Source organism: Lutra lutra, chromosome 9, assembly GCF_902655055.1.
Source record: "Lutra lutra chromosome 9, mLutLut1.2, whole genome shotgun sequence".
Taxonomy (NCBI): domain Eukaryota; kingdom Metazoa; phylum Chordata; class Mammalia; order Carnivora; family Mustelidae; genus Lutra; species Lutra lutra.
The window spans coordinates 113,620,952-113,645,125 of NC_062286.1; the positions used below are offsets into that span (position 1 = coordinate 113,620,952).

General features: G+C 55.2%; 1 protein-coding gene across 1 annotated transcript in view; it reads right to left on the reverse strand.

Annotated features, from left to right (window-relative positions):
• The window catches only part of SMOX (spermine oxidase), a 37,760-nt gene extending 13,958 nt beyond the window's left edge, over nucleotides 1-23,802 (reverse strand). Inside the window, 1 exon segment of the mRNA XM_047745766.1 lies at nucleotides 23,597-23,802. The gene's annotated coding sequence lies outside the window, so the exon portion shown is untranslated.
• Between the last annotated feature and the right edge of the window lie 372 nt (nucleotides 23,803-24,174).

Consider the following 24,174-nt stretch of genomic DNA (forward strand, 5'->3'; position numbering starts at 1 on the left):
GGCCGGTATCAGACAAGCCTCTGCTATTCCGGGTAGGTCTCTGGTTGTTTTCCTCAGCCACTCAGCCCCTCAGTCACCGCAAAGCAGCAAGGAGCCCAGGAAACGGTGGACTGTGAGGACCCATGGCACCAGAGGCCAGACATCAAATTGACAGTTACACTAAGCCAGCTTGTTCAGAGACGCCAGGCTAGGGAGCTGATGGCGGGGCAGCCAAGGGTGGGGGGGTGGTCCCTGAATCACCCCAGTGCTGGGAGAAGCTACCCTTATATTCCCATAGTGACCACGAGGTTTGAAGTTGTCTGGGGAACATCCCGAGGGGCCACTCAGCTCTAATCCCATCCCTGTTCCCTCCCTGACCCAAGCAACTTCTATTTCAATTATCTTTGCTGAAAAGCGGCAGAAGCTCCAGACTCTAATAGTATCCGGGACCTAACAACAGAGGAGGAAGGGTGGGCGGAAGGTGGCTGCTGGGCAGTGGAGTGGACGGGGGACACAAAAAATAAAAAAAAAAAACTGTCTCCCACACCTAATAAAGCTCAGCATAACCCTTCCAGTGACGAAGCAGCCGCACCCCCAAGAATAAGCCCAAGAGAAGCAGGGCACATTCCACCAAATAGACATGCCAAACAACACTCATAGCAGCTTTATTTATTTATTTATTTAAGAGTTTATTTATTTATTTGACAGCTAGAGATCACAAGTAGGCAGAGAGGCAGGCAGAGAGAGAGGAAGGGAAGCAGGCTCCCTGCTGAGCAGAGAGCCCGATGTGGGGCTCGATCCCAGGACCCTGAGATCATGACCTGAGCTGAAGGCAGAGGCTTTAACCCACTGAGCCACCCAGGCGCCCAGCAGCTTTATTTATAAAAGCCAAAAAACAGAAGCAGCCCAAAGGCCCAGCCATGGGAAAATGGGTAAATAAATTGTGCTATGTGTAGCATTTTCGTACAAGGGAATATTCTTCAGCAATAAACAGAACCAAAGTACTGATACCCTCAAACATTACACTGAACAAAAGAAGCTAGAGACCAAAGAGTACGTGTTGTATGACTCCACTTACGTGAAGCTCATGAGGAGGTAAAATGAACCTGTGAGGAGAGAAGAGAGACTGGGAGGAAGGGAATGACTGAAAAGCCTCAGGAGGGAACTCTCTGGGGCGGAAGGGATATGTACCTTGATCTGAATGGTGGCTACACGGTGTATATATAAAGGTCCACTGACTTGGGGAATTCAGGATTTGTGCCATTTGTTGTATGTATGTGCATGCGCCTCAGTAACTATTCGCATATCCATTCCTGCCCAGGAAGGTGGGGGATGGCTGGGATGGGGTGGTTTGGGGGGCGGGGGGGAAGCTTCGCACTTGCTTCCTTCTCTCATCTCCTGGTCCGACCACTGAGGCTTCGGTCCCAGCTTGAACCGCGCCCTCTAACATCTCTTTATGATAGGATTAGCAAAGGGGTCTTTTTCTAAAGACGCTGAGGCTGAGAAGCTGTTCCTCACGCCTCCACCACCCACTCCGCCTGCCGAGGCCACTCCTGGGCACCTGGCCTAGGACGGCCGGGTCCCCGGACTCCCACCCACAAACTCCCCTCAAGCACCTCAGACCCAGGCCGGCCGCCTCGGCGCACCCCTGGGTCGCTCGCCAGCCGGAAGGTGGCACCCGCGGGCCCCTCCGAGGCCGAGTCTCCGCCGGAGGCCGGGGCTCCCCGCCCCCTTCCAGCGGAGCCGGGTCTGGCACAGCCTTTCCTTCCTCCTTCGGTCCCCGCCAGCTCCCTGGAGCTAGGTGCTGTCGGCCGCTGGGAGCACGGGGTCCGGTGGGCCGCGTCCTCCCCTCCCACCCTGCCCTCGCCCAGGTTCTCCTTCCGGTGGACTCAATTTAGAGGTGAGGGTGTGGCTGCCTGCACGCGGGGCCCGGGCGGCCGGGGTAGGAAGGGTCGGCGAGGCGACGCGGGCTGGTGTCAGGTTGGTAAACACACAGGGTGCTCAGAGCGGCCGCGGACGCCACCTGCCCCAACCCCGCAATGCGACCTGGAGCTGCCGCCGCCCCGCCCGCATGCCTCAGTCCCCAGAACTGGGGGGTGGGGGTCGGGGCGGGGAGGCCTCCATCCTGCTCTGCCAGCTCCATCTGCAACCCAGCCCGCACCCGCCGCCGGGGGCCACCCTCCAGAACCGCCCCGCTCCTACAATAAAGGAGGGGATTGCCACAGGGGTCTCACACCTGACTGGTGACAACCCCTTTTTGAAAAGTTCCTGTGGGGCCCCGTGTGTGACTGGGATGAAATGGTGGTGGTGAGGGGGTCCCCACTCCCCTCTGAAATCTCTTCACAGAACCCCAATCTCTGTGGGCCACCGCGTCTGAAAACCCGGCGTCTAGTTAAGCTGGAAGCTGATACAGGGAAAGCATACTTGGGGCATAGCTACATGAACTTCCTGGCTAGCCTCAGACAGGGCCGTCTTGTCCTCACTACATTGCTATAGTCAAATAAGGCCCTTGTGTGGATGTCACAGATTGACAATACTCATAAGAGCCTCAAGTGTGACAATCACCTGTAAGTTTCTGTAACTAAATTATAAGCAGAGGGCCGTAGGGGGAGTGTTCAGAAATGCACAGCGGGAAAAGGCAGGTGGGCAGTTTGCCTTTAAGAGGAACACAGAAAGAACCCCGAGTTCCCAATGTATCAGGGACCTTAAATTCAAACAGCACAGGGGTGGAAATAGGCAAGCAAGGGCCATGTGGTTCACCCGCACCTCTGATCTTCACAAGGAATCCCACAGTCCCATTCCTTCTGGAAGGAGCCAGAGAAGCCCTACACACAGAGAGAGGAGGAGTCCCCCCTATGGCCCTCCACATCAGCCCATGGAGCCAGTACACCACAGGGTCCAAACGGAAAGGGACAGAGAAAACCTCAGGCAGGAACACCTACTGTGTCCCAGGCCCTCAGCTAAACCCTGAAATGGACCTTCCAGTGCTCTGTGATCTCCCGCCAGGGTAGAGGAGGGGGTGAGAAGCCGCTTATTTTCTGTTGGCTTGTGGCATCTTTTCCTTTCAGGTTTTTTTTGTTTTTTTTTTTTTTAATTTTATGAGAAAATGGCTTATTGAGGAAGAAGACTCACACTTAATTTCCACCCCCCCACACCCCGTTGCCTGCCTGTACTTCTCTCGCCTTTGGGAAATAAATAAATAAATAACATCCGCTCCTTGATCTGTATGCACAGGAGAAACAGAACACCCTGTACTTCTCATGCAGATAAAGGAGAGAAGAAAAAGTGCTGGTTCAGCCAGGCAGGGAGGAGGAGGAGGGGTGGAGGAGGAGGGAGGCCCAGGGCAACAGACACTTGTCTTGATCCTACTTCCACGACAAAATGAGGGTGGGAGCCTGGAGCTCCCATGTCCCCAGACAGGCCAAGCCTGGTAGCTTTGAGAAATCAGGTCCAGGCATGGTGTGAGCATCCCACCCTCACTGTGAATGCCCCACTGCCTGACCCCTGCTCTGGCCTGCCAGCCAACCCCTCCCCCTGCGGCCCAAAGCCAACACTGCCCCAACTGAACCCGCCCAAGAAGCCAGTCTGGAAGGAAGGCAGCAGCAGGGGAAGAAGAGAGGAACAGAGGGAAGAAAGGCCCTGTTCCTGTGGCAGGCTCCCCAAGAAAGAAGGATGAAGACGAGGAGGCCAGTGTGTGTCCACTTTCCCTCCCCACCATACCTTCTCTCAGCGTGCCCATCAATTTCATTGCATCCCCCTCCAATTTACCCTCCAAAAAGTGCCTCCTAATCTCCAAATACCAGAAACATGCTTTAGTCCTGGGCTCCTCCAGAGCCCCTCTTGCAAATGCCCAGGACTGAGCTGGGGGCAGCTCCGTATCTCCCTGTGCTTCTGCATCATGGTTAACACTGCTGGACCACCCCCCCATCCCCAGGCTCAACGCTGAATGTGTCCCTAAGGGAAGACTGCCCTTCTCCATCAGGTCAAGCCATGTCCAGCCTGCAGTCAGAATCACTGTGGCCTCTACCCTCTGTTTCCCGACGTACTTCCCTGCCTCCTCCTTCTGAACTGTACCCCTAGAGAATTGCTGGGCCTGCCTCAAGTGTCGCCCAGGCCTCCCACTGACCAGGAACATAACCCTGGAACATAACATAACAATATTCACTGAGCACTAGCCATGCACCAGGAACGGGTAAGGCCTCGACATGTCAGCCCTTTACCCGCTGAACCCAACTGACCCTTCTGGCTTCAGTTCTTGCTCAGACGCCACCAAACATACATACATACCCCAGCTTCGCTGAGGTCCTGGGATCCCCCGTGCTGCCCTCCTGAAGGCCTAGAGGAGACACCCGGCCCTCACACATGTCAGAGAAGCTGGCTCCGTCTTCTCTTAACATGCACACCCTCGTGCAGGGCACTGGGGCTGCGGGGCTCCATGCCTGGCTGAACCCACCCACAAGGCCTGCTCTACTGATGTTTCCTGAAGTAACAGACACCCTGGAAATGGGAGTTCCTGGCACTAGTTGGGCTCTGCGATCACCCCCCCCACCCCACCCCCATCGCTCTTCAGTTCCCAAAGCATGGACATCTCACCCCAGCAAAAACTATGCAATGATTTGGTAATGAGGCTGCAGCCCCCCAGCCACTAAGCAGGGTGTGGCCCCAGGCTATGCAGGAGACCCCCTCCCCAAGCCGCAGGAGTGAACCGCAAGGAGGGTCAGTGGCCCGGCTCCGTGCAGGGCACCCCTTCCTCCTCGGGACTGGAGTCCACTTCTGCTCACCTAGCAATCAGCAGGTCACTTCCCTCCCCCCACAGTGGCCACTGCCACCAAGGGCCAGCATCCCAGGTGCCCCCACGCCCTTCCAAAGTCTCCCCTCACGAGAAACAAAAAAAACCTTACTCTCCTTGGCTCCCCTCTGAACACAGGCTACTCCCAAATGTGTCTGCCTCACTTTCCTTTTCTCAAGGTCACCTCATTATGAATGACCCATTTCCCAGAGGAGAAGAGAATGGCCGAGGCAGTTAGCGCACCTGGCTCACCTGACCTCACCGTTAAGAGTCCAGACACCACCAGCGGAAACACTGCCAAGTGGGCCCACCGCTTCCAATCCTTCTCCATTCCTATATGGCCCATGTTTGTTCCTGCAGGGCTCTGGGGGGCCCCTGGACCCTCCCCTAACCAACCCTGGGGACTTGCGAGTCTCTCCTCCTAACAGATACTCAGGGGTAGCAGCCCTACCTCAGTTTCCCTGGAGGGACCGACCCCTCTCTGCTTCAGGTTTCTAACAGAAGGGAGGGAGGGGAAGGGAAGCTGGGGGGCTGGTCCAGGGGAATCTCTTCAGACTGCCTGACAGGTCTGGGAGGTATTTGGATTCTCCTGGGCCCCCCAGACAATGCAATTATTCTTCAAATGTAAAAACGCCCAGAAATCCCAGACCAGCTGCTTTGCACAGAGACCCAGACAAAGGGGCTCTGTCTGCAAGCGAGGCCCCTCCCACCCCTCAACCCCAGGGAGGGGCTGGGCCCAAACTCCTCCCAGCCAGACCCTCCCCAGGCCTCCTCACCCAGGCCAGGCAGCCAGGAAGTGAAAGAGGCAGGGTCAGGCCAGGCCAGCCACAGGGGCATGAGGGTGGGCAGTGAGACAGAGTAAGCATGGGGACAGGGCAGAGGCAGCCTGGGAGCCCAGTCTTTCCCTTATCAGGTAACCCTAGACTAGGGTCATCCCTTCTCCAGGTCCCACCTGGCCAATACCTCTGAAGCTACCCCAGGGACACAGCATCTGTACCCCACCTCCTGGACACATTGGTTTAAGCCCCATCACTTGCTTAACTGCCTCGGTTAGTCTTCCAGCTTTCCCATCTGTAAAATGGGCATCAGTACCGCTGTGTGGTAGAACAGCTGGGAGGATTGAATGAGACAGCACAGGCAAAAGGCATGGCCCCCTGCCAGGGCCATCTCTGAGAGAGCACAGAGAGAGGAAGACCCCTGAAGAGCCCAGGACAGAAATGGGAGACCCGGGAGCTTCTCCTGGGGCCCAGGGCTCCATCTCACTTATGGAAGAACACCAGTCAGTGTCTGAGCTCAGACCCAAACCTCAGCCTTGGCCCCAGCCCTAGTATCAGACGAGACCTTGACCCTGATATCAATCAGAGTACACCACAGCCTGTGTTTCACTGACCCCCATCTCTGAGTCAGCCTACATTCTACCCAGTTCTGGAGGATCGGGCATCAGAGACAATGGTCACCAGCTAACCCCAAGTTCATAAAAGGGGCAAGGGGTGGGAGCCTCATTCCACAGAGCCCACCCACCAGCAGTGTCCTCTGGCTCTCACAGGCCAACATGGGGCAAGAGCTCCGGAGGCCCCATCTTCCTTCCTGGCCCTTAGACTTCTCTCCCAACACAATGCCTTTGTTACCCATCTCTCTTCCTCACGGCCAGATGTGTAAAGTCCCTGAAAGCACAGCTTTAAAAGTATTTGTAAGCCTTTTCAGGGGAAGCAGGGAGCCTACACTGCATGGAGAGAGGCAGCCGCAGACCTGGTGTATAGGGGGACAAAGCCAATGGCTTGGCCCACACAGGTGATGGTGGGCAGGAGGGGGAGGCATTCCTAGAGAGGTAAGCACTATGGTCTGTTCTCCACTTCTCTGCAGGTTCTGCAAGACAGGAGAGAACCAGGAGGATCATTCCAGGAACCCAGCTTATAGCCGCTTATAGAGACAGACCGTGGAGATGACCCAGCCCAGGCTGGAAGCCTAGTTGGAGGTGGAGGAGGGGAAGCAAGGCTGGAAAGAAGCCAGAGAATGGGGAGAGTCTGTCTGATGGGCCTGAAGCTCAGCTGGTAGCCTCAGTGACCGTGCAGCCAGAGAGAAACAGAGATAGAGATGGGCCAGGGCAGAACCCAGGACGGCCTTCCTGCCCCCACAGCCACATTCAAACAGCTCTGGCCCACACTCCACCCTGGACATCCCACCCCAAGCAAAAATAAGTGGGTCATACTCTGGCCGGAGAGCAGATCAGGGCTGGTCAGGGCCAGCTTCTGAACCATCAGTGATGGGCCTTTCCAACTCCAGGCCAGCCTGCTTCAATCTCCTACCCACGCTCCCTGTACCTTGGGTTCCCATCTCTGTGCCTGACTGCATCACACAGCCTCTCTGGCCAGGCAGGCTGCCACCTTTCTGCAAGCAGGGCCCATGTTCTTGCCCTCAGATCCCAGAGCTTCCAGATGCAAGCAAACCCCAGGCCCCCTCGGCCCAAAGACAGGTCAGGGGGCTGAGATGATGACTGCCACTCCTGGATGCTCCTGGAGAAGATGAAATTCCCCCAGAGAGCAACCTCTGCCCCAACCAGGGTGGCCCTGGGAGAGTCTGTGAGCCGTTGAGCCTCAGTTTCCCCATCTGTAAAATGGAATAAGAAAATGGCAATAATCCCTATGAGCCAGCCTCCAGTGTCCCCCAGCAAAGTCCTAAGGGCACAGGTCTCACTGTGACTCCCTCAGCAGCCCTTAGGATAAGATCCAATGGCCTAGATTTCCTCCCTCTGAGCAGGACCTCACACCCAAACTCTGAATCCTCCTCTAGGAAGTCATCAACCATAGAAGTGTAAGAGACCACAGAACCAATCACTGGCCTAGTGACCACACTGCTGTGGGACTGCCCTTGGTGACAGGAGACCCAGACTGTGGGCACAAGAGAGCTGAAGGAGATGGCACTTGCGGAGACTCACTCCTCCGGGAGGAAGTTCTCCTGAAAGGGTGAACTTGAGAGAAAATTAGCCTCAAGCCCATGTTGCCAGCCCTGTTTCGAGGCAGCCAAGTCACTGGCCCTTGGGAAACCCCAGAAAGAGACACTTATATCCCTCCCTCCTCTCCTCTCTCTCTCTCTCTCTCACACACACACACACACATACATACAATCACAAAAATATACTTCCTTATGGTTCACTTGATGATCTAGCTTGATAAAGAGTCCCCTCCTTTGAGGACATGCTAAAGCACCACGGCTTTCATACAGGTCCTCCCTGGGATCAGATCACTTGCTTTTTAATAGCAATGGTTTGAATCTTCACCACGAATGAGATGAGTGACCTAAGCCTCAGTACCTCCTCAATAGAGTGGGGGAGAAGGAATGCCTGCCTCACAGGCCTGAGTGCAACAATGCAAAATACTTAGCCCAGAGCCAGGCAGGTAGTAGCAATAGTTCTTATGTTTTCCTACGGGCCCAAGTGCATGCTAGTCAAGGTCACGGGCGGCGGGGGATGGGGCAGGGGGATGGCCTGGGCCAGGAGACCAAATGTGGTGGGGATGGGGGGTGGTTATGCCAGTAGAGAAGTCACAGACCCTCCTGCAAGATAACTGCAGAACAAGACCTCCAGAGACGACCACCCCACCCCACAGTGATACCACCCCAGCCGACAACAGGGGAGGAACAGAGCACTAGGAGAGAAGGGCCACCCAACTTACTGGGGATGCTTGGGCCTCCCAGGCTGGGAGGCCAAAAGCGCAACAAAAGGGCAATCCTTGTGGTCACCAGCCTCCAAAATGGCCCTCAGTGACCCTTGTCTCCTAGTACTTGTACCCTAATGCAGTCTCCTCCCACACTGACCTGTGTGACTAAGAGGATGTCCTAGAGATGACAGAGCATGACTTCTGAAACTGGGTCAGAAAACATACTGTGGCTTCAACCTCACTCTCTTGGGCTGCTTACCAGAGGAGAACCCAGTCACCACCTTGAGAGGCCACTCCAGAAATCCTACCGAGAGGCCCATGTTGCAACAGCCTGAGTCCTACCAATAGTCAACCCATCTTGCCAAGCTGTGAGTGAACCACCAGGAAGCAGATCCCCCAGCTCTGGTCAAGCTGCTGGTGTGTGCAGCCCCAGCTGACATCTTGACTCAACCTGCCCAGAGACCCCAGCCAGGAACACCCACCGAGACTGCTCCCAAACGCCTGACCCACAGAAACTCTGAGGACAATACATAGCTGCTTTAAGCTACTATAGTGTGATGTCATTCATTACACAGCAATCGGTAACTAACACAGTCAGCAATTCTGTCTCCCCAGTCACCCCCAAGGTAAAGACCCCCAGGCAGACTCCCCATTCTACTCGGGATCCCAGCTCCTTTTTTTTCCCCCCATGAAATTCAGGGCTGTATTGGAACGAGAGACAGTCTGACCCAGGCCCTACAACCTACAAGCCCAGGAGACAGGAACAGTCAGTAGGCTCACCTAGAGATTTTTATAAATGACCAACATGACACCCAGCCCCCATGCTGCGTCACTTAAATCAGACTCTTTGGGGTGGGACTGAACATTATAAGGGCCCTATATGAGGCTCACTTGGAGCGGAGACTGAGAATCACCGCTCTGGGGCAGATTCCCAGTGTAGACTCCAGGCCAGCCCGGAACATCCAGGATCCGCCCATGCAGGACAAGGAGGCAGAAAGAACAGCAAGGCCAGGCAAGGCCTGAGATCCTCTCCCTCCCCCAGCTTGGGCTGATGGTTTCCCTTTCCCTCCCCTCCCCTGCTTCCCTGCTAAGCGGGCTCCAGGGCTCTCCTGCACCTCCCGCCAGACAAGTCTAACCTCTGCCCAGGAGGACTGCTCCCTTTGAGAAGATCCCACATGCAGGACAGGGTTTAGCTCTCAGTGATCCTCAGTGATCACTATTTCCTCGCCTATCAGTGGTGATTGCCATCATATCTGCTCTGCTCTCTCACGGGTCCGAGGCTCCCCCTCAGCTGTCTACAGAGAGATCTATATGTTTTGCCTCTCCTGTGACACAGCAATGGGTTAAAGAGAGAAGGTAGGATAGGGCTGTGATAACAGCTGTGACGGTGATGGTGGGAGAAGATGGGACAGGCACCTAATGGGAGCAGGGAGAGGAGTCAGAGATTTCCAGGAGAGTCCTGAAAAAGGAGCTCCAGTGGGGGAAGGGCAAAGGCTCCAGTGGCACCCTTCCAAGATCAAGGCTCAACAGCACTCTTCCCCCACTCCAGGACTCATCTGCCCAGCTCCAGGCCAGGGAGCCCCTGGCCCCACGTGGCTGCCCTCACATGACCTTCCTCTGCTGCCGCAGCGGCCCCCACCTGAGCTGCTCTGCAGGCCTGCGAGGTACCCCTCAGCTTCCCTAGGTGACTCAGCCACATGCATAAGCTTGCACCCACCCCACCGCCAGGGGCACCCAGGAAAAGGGGCAGGATGGCCCTGGCTCCCCAGAGGGCTGCAATTTCTCTCAGACAGCACCCCAGCCCTCCAGAGAAAGGGGCACAATGGTCACACTGTCCCTCAGCAAACAACACAGGCACCGCAGCCTCTGAGTAGAGCAGGGTGAAGAGTGGGGAGAACTCTGGGTGAGCACAGGACCTGGTGTGAGGGGTGCAGTGAGGAGGGCAGGATGTCTCAGCTGCCTCTTGAAGCCTGGCAGCATGTTCCAGGCCAAGGGTGTCGCCAGTGGAGAAGCCACAGAGATGAACACCAACAAGATAAGAGAGAAAATGAGGCCTGAGGGGAGAGGGGTGAAAATGGGGGCAGGAGGAAGCAGGGGACAGATTTTCACTCATTCACGCAAAAATATTTTGTCCTCACACCCATTAGGATGGCTACTACGAGGCTGGGTGAGGATGTGAAGAAAGGGGAGCCCTTGCACGCTGTTGGTAGAAATGCAAAATGGCAGAGCTGCCGTGGGAGGCAGGGCGGAGGGGCTTTTTAAAAATCAAATACAGGGGGGCACCTGGGTGGCTCAGTGGGTTAAGCCGCTGCCTTCGGCTCAGGTCATGATCTCGGAGTCCTGGGATCGAGTCCCGCATCGGGCTCTCTGCTCAGCGGGGAGCCTGCTTCCTCCTGTCTCTCTGCCTGCCTCTCTGCCTGCTTGTGATCTCTCTCTGTCAAATAAATAAATAAAATCTTTAAAAAAAAAATCAAATACAGGGGCACCTGGATGGCTCGGCCAGTTGAGAGGCTGACTGTTCGATGTTGGTCCTGAGACGGAGCCTGGCATCAGGCTCCGAGCTCAGGGCACAGAGTCTGCTTGGGATCCTCTCCCTCTCTCTCTGCCCCTCCCCCGCATAAATAAATAAATAAATAAATGTAAGATCTAAATCTGAAGTTCCCGTATGATCCAGCAATTCCACTCCTGGGTGTGTATGTGAAAGAATTGAAAGCAGGGTCTTAAAGACATAGGTAGACATCCACGTCTGTAGAAGCATTATCCAAAATAGCCAGAAGCTGGGAGCCAGCTAAGTGTCCGTCAGTGGATGGAGCAATAGAATGCGGTCGGCATACCCAATGGAATATTATTCAGCCTTAAGAAGGACGGACATTCGGGACGCCTGGGTGGCTCAGTTGGTTAAGCAGCTGCCTTCAGCTCAGGTCATGATCCCAGCGTCCTGGGATCGAGTCCCACATCGGGCTCCTTGCTTGGCGGGGAGCCTGCTTCTCCCTCTGCCTCTGCCTGCCATTCTGTCTGCCTGTGCTCGCTCGCTCTCCTCTCTCTCTGACAAATAAATAAATAAAATCTTTAAAAAAAAAAAAAAAAAGGACGGACATTCTGGCACAGCTACGACATGCATGCACCTTGAGGACATCATGCCAAGTGAAATAAGCCAGTCACAAAAGGACAATTACTGTGTGATCCCACTGCTATTAGGGACCAAGAGTGGTGGAATCCATAGACACAGAAAGTAGAGTGGTGAGTGCGGGGGGCTGGTACAAGGGGGAGTTGGGGGAGCTCGTGTTTAATGGGAATAGTTCCAGTTTTGAAAGATGAAAGTTCTAAAGATGGATGGTGAGGAGGGAGCGCAGAAGCAACGTGAATGTCCTTAATACCACTGAACTGTATACTTAAAAATGGGTGAGATGGTAAATTTAATGTAATGTATCTTTTACCACAATAGAAACAGTAAAAACAAATACAGAAACAAAAATGTTCCGTGAGTGCTACTCTGTGGCAGGTAGTCAGGATGCAGCGACAGCCAGAAACCTCCACTACCAACCCCCCCAGAGGGTCCAATGGGTCCGGGGTGACAAGTGCCACCACACAAAAGCAGGGTGAGAGGAGAGGCTGCTGCTCTGTATGGGGAGGTCAGGGAAGTCTGGCCGACGTGGTGACACTGGAGCAGAGGAAGTGACAGGCAGGAGGGAAGCAGAGGATGAGAGTGCTGTGGTGACCCTCTGGGGACCGGCTGAATGACAGGATGTGGGGGTGAGAGCGAGGGCAGGATCAGGATGACTTGGGTAACCAGTCATGACACCATCAAACTCTGACAAGTTCTACGTGAACTGGCCATCCCCTCACCCTTCACCACAAGCGTGTGAGGAGGGAGGAAGAGAACTGAGGCCAGAGAACTTGGTGCAGGATCCTCGAGCAGGAGGGCGCCCCCCGGGGGGGGCTATCCCAGCTCCCCCCAGCCTCAGACCCGGGTGAGCCGCCAGTACCCGGAGATCCACCCATTCTTTGGATGGCGCCCTCGAAGCCTGGGAGGCGGAGCTGGTGGATGAGGAGGTGGCTGCTTCCCTGCGGGGCTTCTCCCCTCTCCCTGCCAGGAGCCGCAGCAGCCTCAGTTCTGGGGTGAAGGAGGACAGCCCAGTCAGCACTTTCCACTGACTCTTTCAAAACCACTGACAAGAACTGAGGCTGGGAGACAAATTCAGCCTGGGCACGGTTCCCCCCCCCCTCCACCCCCCCTACTCCCCCACTCCCGCCGCCGCCAGCAGGCCCCTCGTGACTGCACAAAGCCCGTCTGTGCTTGGCCTCCAAGCCCCGGGAGGAGGGAGGTCTCCTGCAAGCCCATCCTCTCTCCTGAGCCACGGGGTCCCCATGCTGCCTGGCCGGGGACACCCTGCCCCCAAAGAGGCACCCTGCCCCAAGGGCAGAGCTGGGCTGCCCACACAGTGTTTGTGGGGACCTGAAGGCTTAGCAGGACTCTGTCCCCCTTCCTGCAGTAAACTCTTTCTGGGCAAAGCTCCTTCTCCTATGACCCCACTCACCAGAGTTTATCACAGGGCAAAGGTGGCATGCAGGGTCCCAAAATGAAGAAAAGAAAAGGAAAACAGCTTCAAAACACCCAGCCACCAGATACACTCCATAGCAAACTTGTATATAGGGAGCCCTTTGTGTGCCAGGTCCCATGCTGGGGACTCACCTCTCCAGTCACTGAATCTTTTAATCTTTTAATACGACATCCTGCTGCCCATTTTACAGATGACAAAACAGGCTCAGAAAGATTCCCAGATGGGGATAGAGTGAGGGGCAGAGCAGGGTTTGACAGCCCTGAGCTCATCTCTCTCTGCCCCATGCTCGCTGGGTTCTCAGGCTCCCACTCAGCCTCCCCAGGCAGCAGGCCTGAGGACTGCCCTCTGCTTGGCACATCTCCTGTCTTACCCTCCCCACAGACTGACACTGAACACATTGTGCCAGGCACTCGGGGGCTGGCAGGAGGTATCCCCGGGGCCTGGCTGCTCAGCCCAGCTGCACTGCCAAAACCTGGGGCTGCCACTGGGAGGCCACCTGCCTCCCAGCCAAGGCCCTGGTGGGGCGTGCTGCACGCCCCCCTAGCTACCCTACCCCATGAGGGCTGACTTAGGGTTTGCCAGGCACGACGCTATGCCAGGCCACAGCCCTTTGCCCTCAGTTTTGTCCTCTATAACCAAGAACAGAAACGGAGGTCTGATCACTTTGCCTACACAAAAGAAAATTCTAAGAGCAACTCACTCATACTTCCCTCTAGACAGTCACCTCCTTTCTCACTGGCCCAAGACATTCCCCCTCCTGGTAACTTCAGAGCAGTTTAGCTGTGCTGTCCTAACGAGTCCTAACACTGGATCACCCAATAAAACGCTTTCCATAAAGTTCAACCCTGAAGCAGAAACTCCCCACCCCCACCCCAGGAAGAGCTGGAACTAGGTCTGGAAAGCCAATGGTATTCATTTCAAAATGCATATGTGGGCCCTGAGCCCATGATTTAATCCATAAAACACCTACAGAGTTAAGACGCTGGGCTTGGACAATAAACATATTCTTTAAGTCCTTTTGTTGAGTTCAAAGACAGACTTAATAACTCACCAGCTTTTGAAATCAAGAAATGTCTGTTCTTATAAATTCTGTTATTATCGTTAGGACTACTTTTGCTGAGCGCATGTGAGGTACGGAGCCCAGCGCTGAGCATTTCCTGTGGAATATATCAGCTGATGCTTGCATCAATATCCCCATTCCACAGAAGGGGAAAACTGAGGCTCAGAGAGCTTCCATAATCTGCCATCTGGCATAATGCATTCCAGAATTCACTTAGCAAGATCTTAACGCTCCAGCTCTACTCTTTTGTAAAACCAAGGAATGAGTCAAGTTCATTGTCTTTTCTTGAGTTACCTTTTCAGATTTACTCAAAAGTTAACTGCACACATTGTGTATGATTTTTTTAATTTCCTAAAATAAAAGAGAGAGAGAGAGTAAAAGGGATCTCTGCGTTTAACATTTAAAAGCCTCATTTAAAAATCTTTCCTAAGGATGTCTGCGCATTGTTGATCCTGAGTGTATCCTGCTTGAATCACCTTAAAATCTAGCGGACTTAAGGTCTCATTTTTTTGGCCAGTCCAAAAGAAGGACCTGCCAGCCCCTCCTCCCTGGGGTCTAGACTTTGGGCTGGCTTGGGCAGGAAGTCTGGTTGTGGGTAAGGAGACATGGTTGCAGGTTTGGGGACAGGCTCTGGGGATACTATGCGGGAAAAAAGGCACATCAGACCAGATGTCCAAGAATCTGGCTGTGAGACCCAGTCATGCCATTTGCTGGTGCTGCCTGTGTCTCCATCTGTGAAATGGGGTAACAGCTCATGCCAGGTGGGGCCGTGTGGCCAGGACAGGCACTATGGGTCTGCCAGGGCCTGGCACCAAGTTGACAGAGGGTGGATAGGTTCTTTCTTCTTTTTCCTAATAAATTACACATCATTTCCAAGTGCTTCTTCCCCTGGTCTTAAATCATACCTTCTTTAACATTCTTCCCCCAAGAAGCAGCTAGAGGATAAAGGAATCTGGACTGAGCAGCCAGGGTCCTCCACTCCCCCCAGAGCCGGGCCACGCCACTCTGGCCAAACCTAAATGCTTTTCTTCATCTTTCGTCCTCTCAGTCTCTGATGTAGAGAGAACAGGAAGGGCCCTGGTGCCCGCCTGTTTGAGGAGGAGGGAGCCAGGGCAGAGGAGGACAGGAGCCTGGCGCTGGGCTAGGTGAAGACGCTCACTGGGCATCCTCTGCCAGGGCCTCCCGAGCGCCTTCGTCACTGCGTCCAACGCACCATTCCGGCAACTTCTCCTGGGTCACTGCTGGAGCGGCCACACCCCACCTCCTCCACCTGAGCTGCTGAACAAAGAGCCCTCACACCTCAGAGGAAATGAGGTGTGGCAAGGGGTGAAGCAGGGTGGCCTCCCTGACCGTCCCACCCAGCCACAGGGCAGCAGAAAGGGAGAGGCAGGGAGCAGGAGCCCTGGGACTCTCCCCCTCCCCCTCCTGCACTGGCAACACCCCTTCCTGGAAGGCGACAAGGGGAGATTCTTAACCTTTTGGGAAAATGACTCAGAGCTCTGAGACTCTGAGCAGAAGGGTCATATAAGCAACCTGCTCCCTCCCCGTGCTCAGGGACACAGCTCTTCTGTGTGGAAGCCCAATGTGTGTACTTGAAGGGCCTGCCCGCCACCCCACCATCCCTGCACACCCGTGCCATGCTTCGCACTAAAGCATCGTTCTGATCAAACCGCTACCTTGCTCAAAGACCTCTGATGGCTCCCCAAGGCAGGCCCCTGCCACCTTCCACCTGCACTTGGCACCCCATCTCCTAAGTGCACTCAGGGAACCTTCTGACTCCTACACCCAGGCTAAGCTTGTAACATCTCAATCTGTTAGAATCTCCCCACCCTGCAGGCCACACCTCTAAGCAGCAGGTCCGGGCTACCCTCGCCGTCCCTCTTCCTTCCCCTCTACAGAAGATGACTCCTTGGGTCTCATCAGGACCCCACTTTAAGCCTCACCGTGCTCTCTGCTGGCCTTTGTACCTCTTCATGTCCCTGACAACTGTCCTCTTCCCTGGGTCCCCACCAGAGACACTGCCTACACCCATGTCAATCACACGGAGAACAGCCAACCAGTATCTGAGTGTCACAATGGCCCTACAAGGGAAGTCACATCATCCACACAGTCCAAATGAAGAAACTGAGGCACACAGCAGTTTCACTTCTTGGCCAGAGATCACAACCCCGCTCTCTGAGATGAAAGGCTGGGAGACCTCATAGAACAAGGAGATGGCAGGGGTGGGGAGAGGCCATCCCAAAATCACAGAGACCCAGGCCTAGCTACGACAAGGGTCCTCCCAGGTGCCTTTCTCAGCCACCCGGTGCAGTGGAGCAGAGCTGTTGCCACAAGAAGGGAGGGCTGGGTCTGGGCCCAGATCCCCTTCAGACTAATTCTCCCTCTGCAGTGCCCTTTTCTTCCACTTATGGTCCAAACTGTACCCACCCCACCAAGCCCACCTCCTCCAGGAAACTAGCATCATCCTTCTTTCCCTACCTCGTACTTCCAGCCCCACCCATCACCCTTGTTTGTGGTTTCTTGTGGAGCAGCATCTTTCCACAACAGCCCTTCCCACTGGGTGCTTTCCTGGTCAGTGGGACATATTATTAGGCAGTCTTCCCCAACAAAGATTTTCATGGTCAAATCAGTTTAGGAAATAACAAAAGATTTCTTTTTCTGCAGGACTTATCAGAACCTTTAATTCTCTTAAATGCATTCTGAATCTCCCACAGGCTGGAGGAACGAATTTCCCAGCTTCTACCCTTACCTGTCCCAGAAGCCCTGGGGTTTCTCAGAACAGTCTTTAAGAAATGCTGCCCCTCCCACCCCTACAGAACAGCCTGGCACAGCAGAGGGCAGACAGGCAGGGATCACAGGTGGGTATCCTTTTAGGACATATATGGGACGTTTGACGAACTCAGCCTGAGAGTCCCTCTTGGTGCTGCCCTCAGTTTCTGTCCTTTCCACCTTCCTCTGGGTGAAGTGACTGCCTCCCCTCCTGCCAGCATCTGGAAGGGACCTCATCTGACTGGGGCCCTCAGATACCACCCTCCTCCCACAGCACCAGGCCATGTAGGGCCCAGACAGCAAGCAGCCTGGGAAATCCCCAGAGCAAGCTGGACACTGCTTATCTCTACTCCATCATTAGCCTTGGATTTTGATATTAAACCAAAATTAAAACATATGAAGCTGCTGTTCTGAGATGCCGTGCCCCACCCAGCAAACCCCGTAACCCTCTCCCCCCACCCTGCCCTACTTCCCAGGGAGGGAATGGACTCCTTCAATTTACAGAAAACTAGGGCCTCAGAGGGGAGCAGACACTTGCCTGTGGCAGCCCGGTCAGGGGCAGGGCAGAGAGAAGCATCCAGGCCTCCTCACTCCCAGGTACAGGGGTGGAGGGGAGGTCACCAGGTGGGATAAGACCCCAACAGCAGCTCAGGTAACCATCAGTGTCAGCTGCCAGGACTCACAGAGGCCAGAGTGAGGGACAATGCACACCCTGGGGGTGACAGCTCAGAGGCTGGGATGACTTTGGGGACTTTTAGGAGAGAATGGCATGTCTGGGGCTGTTTCCCCAATCTTCTTGGCCCCACCCTGGCTGGAGGAAGAGTGCTCACCCCAGATTGGCTACCCACGGAGCCAGGCTCAGCTGTCAGCAAAGATAAGGTCCCCTTTACGCTGGCCCTGTGTCACCCTGCCTTGGGGAAGTCGCCTGAGACACCCTCTCGTGGTCTCGAGAGTTCCTCACAGTCAGGTAACTGGGAAAATCAGGCCTATGTTGACCGTCTGAGACCCAGACTCCAAGCACACCCTCCCAGCAGTGGTCCGTGCATTCCACACCCTCTCTGTATTCCCCACCCTCAGCCCCCCCGCCCCCCCCCACACGCAGCTTCTATGCTATACAGTCCATGGGAGCCACGATGGGCCCCTTTACCTGTTCTTGGTCCCACCTGAGCTGCACCTGTCACTGTACCTGTCTGCCTGGGCCCTGAGTCCCCAGTCTCAACCCTCCCCACACAAACATGGCCTGAATGGGCAGGTTTTCACCATCTGGGAGCACGTGCGAGATACAGAGGCTCAAGCCCCAGCCTAGACCCACTGAATCAGAGCCTACATTTTAACAAGATGCCCAGGTGATCTACGTGTTAGAGTTTGAGAAGCACTTTTATAGATCACTGGTCTGATCAAGTCATCGCACCTGAGGCCTATAACCTTCGATGGCTCCCCAGGGCCTAGGGAATCAACTCTAGACTCAGCACCCAGTGAAGACCTTCCCTGACCTGGCTTCAACCCAGTTCTCCAAGCTTGACTCCCCCTTCACCTTGGGAATGCCATCTCCTCCTCTGTTGGCTAACACTGCTCAGAACTTCAGGGCCCTCTAAGGCATCACCTCCTCCAGGAAGCAGGCTGAACTACACCTTCTTATATCACATCTGGCATGGCTCACTCATTTCCTACAGAGTGGAGCTCTCATGTTCCCAGTGGCTCTGAGCACCAGACAGGAGCACAGGTGCTGACCACAGGTAACAAGGTCCAGCTGAGGAGACGTCCACACTTGGCTCCAGCCTGCCAGCCTCAGGCTCTGCCACCATCTTCACCTCAACCCAGCAGACAAGGACTCAGTATGGACAAGTGTCCCTGCCTGAGAAGGGGCACTCCCAAGAACCATGGGCCTGGTGAGCTTCTGCCAGTGATGTGTTTACTCTGTGCCTCAGTTTCCCAAAGTGAAAAGAATGCCACCAACTCTTCCTCCCTCTTTTCCTGGGGCTCTGGCAGGATTTGCAGAGATAGAGGAGCAGATCTCTGAATCTGGGGCTCAGAATTTGGAGCAGAGACTCCATACCTATATGGTCAGCATCCTTTGTTCAGCTAGCCAGCCAGGCCCTGGGGAAGCCAAGTCACCTGCCCAGAGGCATCATCATGACCAAACAGGAAAGCCTCGAAGGACAGGGCTGCCACACCCTCCACCCGCCTCCCTCCTTCCTGGCCCAGTTCCTGGGGCTGGCACCTCGTGGGAAGTCCTCACTCCCTTATGCCGGGTTTGCAAGAAGGCACTGAAGCATGTAACCTCGAGGAGTTCCCAGCTTCCACAACCTCTGGAGGGCAAGGATAAAGTTTCTCCCATTCCATTTTACAGACAGACAGACAAAAAGAGGTAAGGACAGGATGAGTAGTGATGTGGATTAAGCTCTATTCAAGTATCATTTCTCTGTGTCCCCAGCTCTGCTCAAACCCAAGGCCAAGTCTGAAGCTCCACCTGGCAACATTCTAGAAGTAATCCAAAGCAGGTTATCTGCAGAGCCCCTACCTGACCTCCTGAGTTCTCCAAAGGCAGATGATGAGGCCAATGGACAATGCTAAACCCAGAGAGGTGACATTCTTTTTTTAATTATTTTTATTAACACATAATGTATTATTTGCCCCAGGGGTACAGGTCTGTGAATCATCAGGCTTACACATTACAACACTCATCATAGCACATACCCTGCCCAGTGTCCATAACCCAACCACCCTCTCCCTACCCCCCAACCCCCAGCAAGCCTCAGTTTGTTTGTGAGATTAAGAGTGAGAGGTGACATTCTAATGGCATCCCAAGCAGGGAGCTGGTTTTTGGGTTTTTTTGGTTTGTTTTTTTTTTTTTAGGGAACTGTTTATGCACTTGACCTCCCCAGCACCCCAAAATCACAGTCTCCATGACACCCAACTACTTGGCCTGGGCCTGGAGCCCCTCCTGGAAAAAAATGGGGCATGAAGCAGAGAACCTCAGCTGCTCACTCTGAGTGAGGACCACTTCTACCTTAGACGGTATGACTACTTGCCTACCTCCCCGCCTCAAGGCCAGGAACCTCTGGGAGTCAGAAAAGCCCTTGTTTGTTAAGAAGCCTTCAGCTGGTGCGGATGTGAGAGGCATGGAAGAAGTGGCAGAGTGGAGTGGCTTAATTAAGGCATGGATTCTGGAGCCAGGTTCCCTGAGTTCAAATCCTCATTCTATCTCTACTGAGTTATATGACTGTGCCTCGGTCTTCCCATCTATAAAATGGGAATAAGACCCACCTTATAGAGCTGTTAAGAGGATGAAAGGGGTTAATATTTGCAAAGTGTTTAGACAATTGCCTGGCACCCAATGAGTATACCAGGGCCCTGGGCCAGCCTCCTGTGCTCTGCTTGATTTCTCCCAACAGGATACTCCCCTTGTTCCAGCTTCTTCCTAGGCATGTTAGCCCGACCCTAGGTCTGAACCCCCAGCCCCTAGTTCCAGCGCTCCCCTCACAGCATCCCACTGGTCCATCACCAGTCCCTCTATCCAGGGCCCCTCCCAGAGCTCAGGTTCCCTGGTTCTCACCTCTCCATTCTGAGAGCACCAGTCACACAATTTGATTCTCAGCCGACTCCTTTGTACAAAGAGGGAGAGCTATGGGTGCAGAGACAAGGGTCTATAGAAAAGACCCCAAGCCCCAGCCTCTTCCTCCCCTTCAACTCCCTGCCCCCAGGGTTGGGCACCCAGCAGGTACCCAAGGGATAGGCCTGAATAAATCTCTGGCTGCCTAGACCGCCCCCATCTCCTGAGTTAGATCACACACACACAGAGCTCTCTGCTGACCCAGCCTGGATTTCCACCAAAGAGAGCAATTGAAATCATTGATGCCCCACCCACCACAATCCACATCAACTCCATATGCCCCAAACCTACCCAATCCCCCTCTAGGCATACAGGCCTGGCTTTGGAGCTTGCCTGGACCTTTCCCACTTCCTGTTTCACATCCTACTGGCCCTGTCCGATCTTATAGCAATTTGTACAACTTCTTTTGTGGACAGAAAATAAAAATCCTCAGGGTCACTTAAGGTTTAAAGAAGGGGCTCGTCCACTGACTGCAATACCTATGTCTTTCTGCCTAACCCAGCCCTGACCTTCCCACCTGGCTCAAGACTCCCCAAGAGTCAGCTACATGCCAGGAACTCTGCTAGATGCTCCAGGTTCAGTCGTAGGCCATTCAGTCAAGGTCCAGCCCTTGAGAAGCTGGACAAAGTAAATAGACAACTGCAACAAACAGTTATGGACTGTGATAAATATAATGAAGAAAGGAAACGAGGTGCTATGATGCATTACAGGGGAGTGGGGAGGGCACCTCTACGAAGACTGGGAAGACACCTTTAAGTTGAGAGCCAACCCAGTAGAAAACCCTAGAAGAACATTCCAGGCAGAGAAAATGGCACAAGCAAAGGCCCAGGGCAGGAAAGAGCTGGTGTTCAGGCGGCAGAAGTGATTCAGACCTGGTTATCAGGAAAAATGCAAAGGGGACGTGGTCAAGATAAGGCGGGAGGAAGTCAATGGTGTCCAGATCATGGAGGGTCTGATCTGTAAGCTTTAAAATTTTATTCCTAGTGCAATAGGGAGCTATCAAGGGTTTTAGAGGAATGTGATTTTCTAATCACTATTTTTCTAAATCGTTCTTGCTGCTCAATTACAATAGATTAGAGGTGGGCAAGTGGGAATTTGGAGAAAGCAGAGAGCAGCTACTACAGCACTGGGGCAAGACAAAAAAGGTGGTTTGGCCTGGGGCAGTAGCCTGGGGTCACAGCAGTGGAGTCAGAGCATGAAGAACAGGCCTGAGATAGATCTTGCAGAAAAAGCCAAAAGAATGTGATGTTGGGCTAGATGTGGGGACGGAAGCAAAGGGAGGAGCTGGTGTCACCTGTTCCTGTCTTTAAAGGTGGGTGGGTTATGGGCTGTTTAGAGAGATGGGAAGACCCATAGAGGGTCACCTTTGGAGAGTGCAGCGGGGTTTTGTGTCATCCATATGAAGTTTTCATACCTATGAGACATCCAGGACACCCCAAATCAACAGATGGGCAGCTAGATAGAGAAGCTGGAGCCGGTGACAAAATTTGCTACTTAAAATCCTGAGAAGGAAAATGATGTACACTTAAAATCAGCGTGTTTGTAAACTACTGCTTGATTTTAAAAATCCTAAGAAAGAATGAGAGCTGGGAGGATAGGTAAATAGTAGGGAGTCAGGACAGAGGAGGGGCTGAGGACAAAGCCCTGGGACCTTCCAACATTTAGAGTTGAGTGAAGGAGTTGTCCCCAAAGATCCCTAAAGAAGGCATAGCCAGGGAAGGAGAAGGAAAACCAGAAGTCAAGAGAGGATATGATTCTAAAGGAGAAAAAATCAATAAAACCAAGGGGGGGGTCAAGGAAGACCTGCTTGTGGGGGCGTGGAAATCCCTGGAAACCTTGACTGGGGCAATTTCTGTGAAGTGCTAGGACAGAAGCAAAGGAATGTGCTCCAGCAGGTGCAGACAGCTCTTTGGAGAAGTTCTGCTGTGAAGAGAGGTGGAGAAGTAGGTGTGTAAGGGAGGAAAAATGAAGGATGAAGGGGGAAAAAAAAAAAAGGAGGGGCTATAACTGGGGGAAGGAGGGTGTCAAGAAGTGTTCTTATCCAGGAAAAAAGAAGACACTTCTAACACTGGAGAGAAGGGAAGTAATCCAAGAGTGAGGGACAGGGAGCAGACCACCTTGGAGCCCAAGTGGCGGCCTGGGTCTGTGGCAGGAACTGAGATGCTTCCTCCCCCGCCCCTCACAAGAAGGAAGGGGGGCAGAAGTGCCAGATCACAAACACGGGGCCTTCCCCGCACACACTTTCAGACGCATGCCTACCTAACCCTCTATTCATGTCCACTCCAACGACCCCTGGGGCACCTGCTGAACATCAAGGTTGCGTCTCACAGAGGGCAGGGGATATGTCACCACCAGCAGGTTCGGCAAACTACCTGTGGGTACATCTCACCATTGGTGCCTGCCACTGCACTTACCTCATCGGGGCTGTGCCTCTTCCTAGTGCTAGCTCTGAGGGGGTACACGCGCCCCTCACCTGCCCTACCAGAGCCCCAGCCGCAAGGCAGCCGCCTCTCTCAGCCCCTCCCCCCAAAGTGAGCGCTCAGTATAGCCTACCCCTTTTCCAGCCTGGCTCCCTAGTTGGCCCTTCGGAAAGAGCTGCTCCCCACCCTACCCGCCTCCCCTCCCCTCCCTGAGACCACCCGGACAGCCGGAGGGAGGGCGGCCAAGCCTCTCTCCGTGTCCCGGCCGTCGCCCCGGCGTCTTCTCTTCTCTCCCCAGCGCCCACCCCATAGACCGCCCGAGTCCTCGCGGGGCGCCGGCGCCCGGCTTTGTCTGCGCCCACCGAGCGCGCCCGCCGGGTGCCCCGGGCGCTCCCCTGCCGCACGCAGCTCCGGGGGTCCGGCCTGCCCTCCACCGCCGTGCGCTGGCCTGGCCAGCTCGGCAGCCCCGCCCGGGGATCACCGCACCCGGCCGGACCACCGCTTCCCCGGACGCGAACGAGGGGGGCGCGGCGCCCACCGCTCTCCGCAAGCCTCCTGCCGGCTGCCGCACACCCCAGCCCTCCCGCCCGAGCGCCGCACTGGCCGCCGCAGCCCCCCGGCCGCCGGAGCCCTCGGGGCCGCTCGGGGCCCCTCACCCTCCCGTGGCGGCCGCAGCCCCTGCCGGCGCGAGCGAAAGCTGGGGGGCTCGGGGCCGAGGGGCCGGTGGCCGGGAGCGGGCGCGCGGTACCTTTCCCTGCTGAGCGGGGGAAGTGAGTCTACGGTAAGCGGCGCTCCAGCCTCGGCCTCCTCCGCCTCCCCTCCTCCTCCAGTCGCCTGGCTTCCTCCTCCAGCCGCCGCCGGGACCGTAGGGGCCCGAGCCAGCCGCTGCGGCCTGTGTGGAGCCCCGCTCCGCCTCGCGTCCCCGGCCCACCCCGCCGGGTCCGCCCGCGCCCGGCCCCCTCCCAACCCCGCTCCGCCTCGGGGCGGGGACGCGCCGAGCTCCTCCCTGGCCCGGCCCGCCGGGGGCGGGGAAGCTGGGGCCGCCGGAGGCTAAGACCCGCCGGCCCCTGCCTCCTAAGCGTCCGGCCCCGGCCTCCCTAGCGTCCGGCCCCGCGCTCAGCACCTGAGCCCGACACCCCTTCTCTAGCCGGGTGCCAAACGTCCCCACTCAGGCCCCAAAAGAACAGCAGCCAGCCCGGCCCGGCCCACCCGGTGCTGGGCGTAACTCGGGCCGAGGCTGCCTGCGAGACTACCCGCAGAGCCAGAGCTCGGGCCTCGGTTTACCCGCGGAGTTCAGAACCCTGCTTTTGGAGGGAAGAGCCGTCC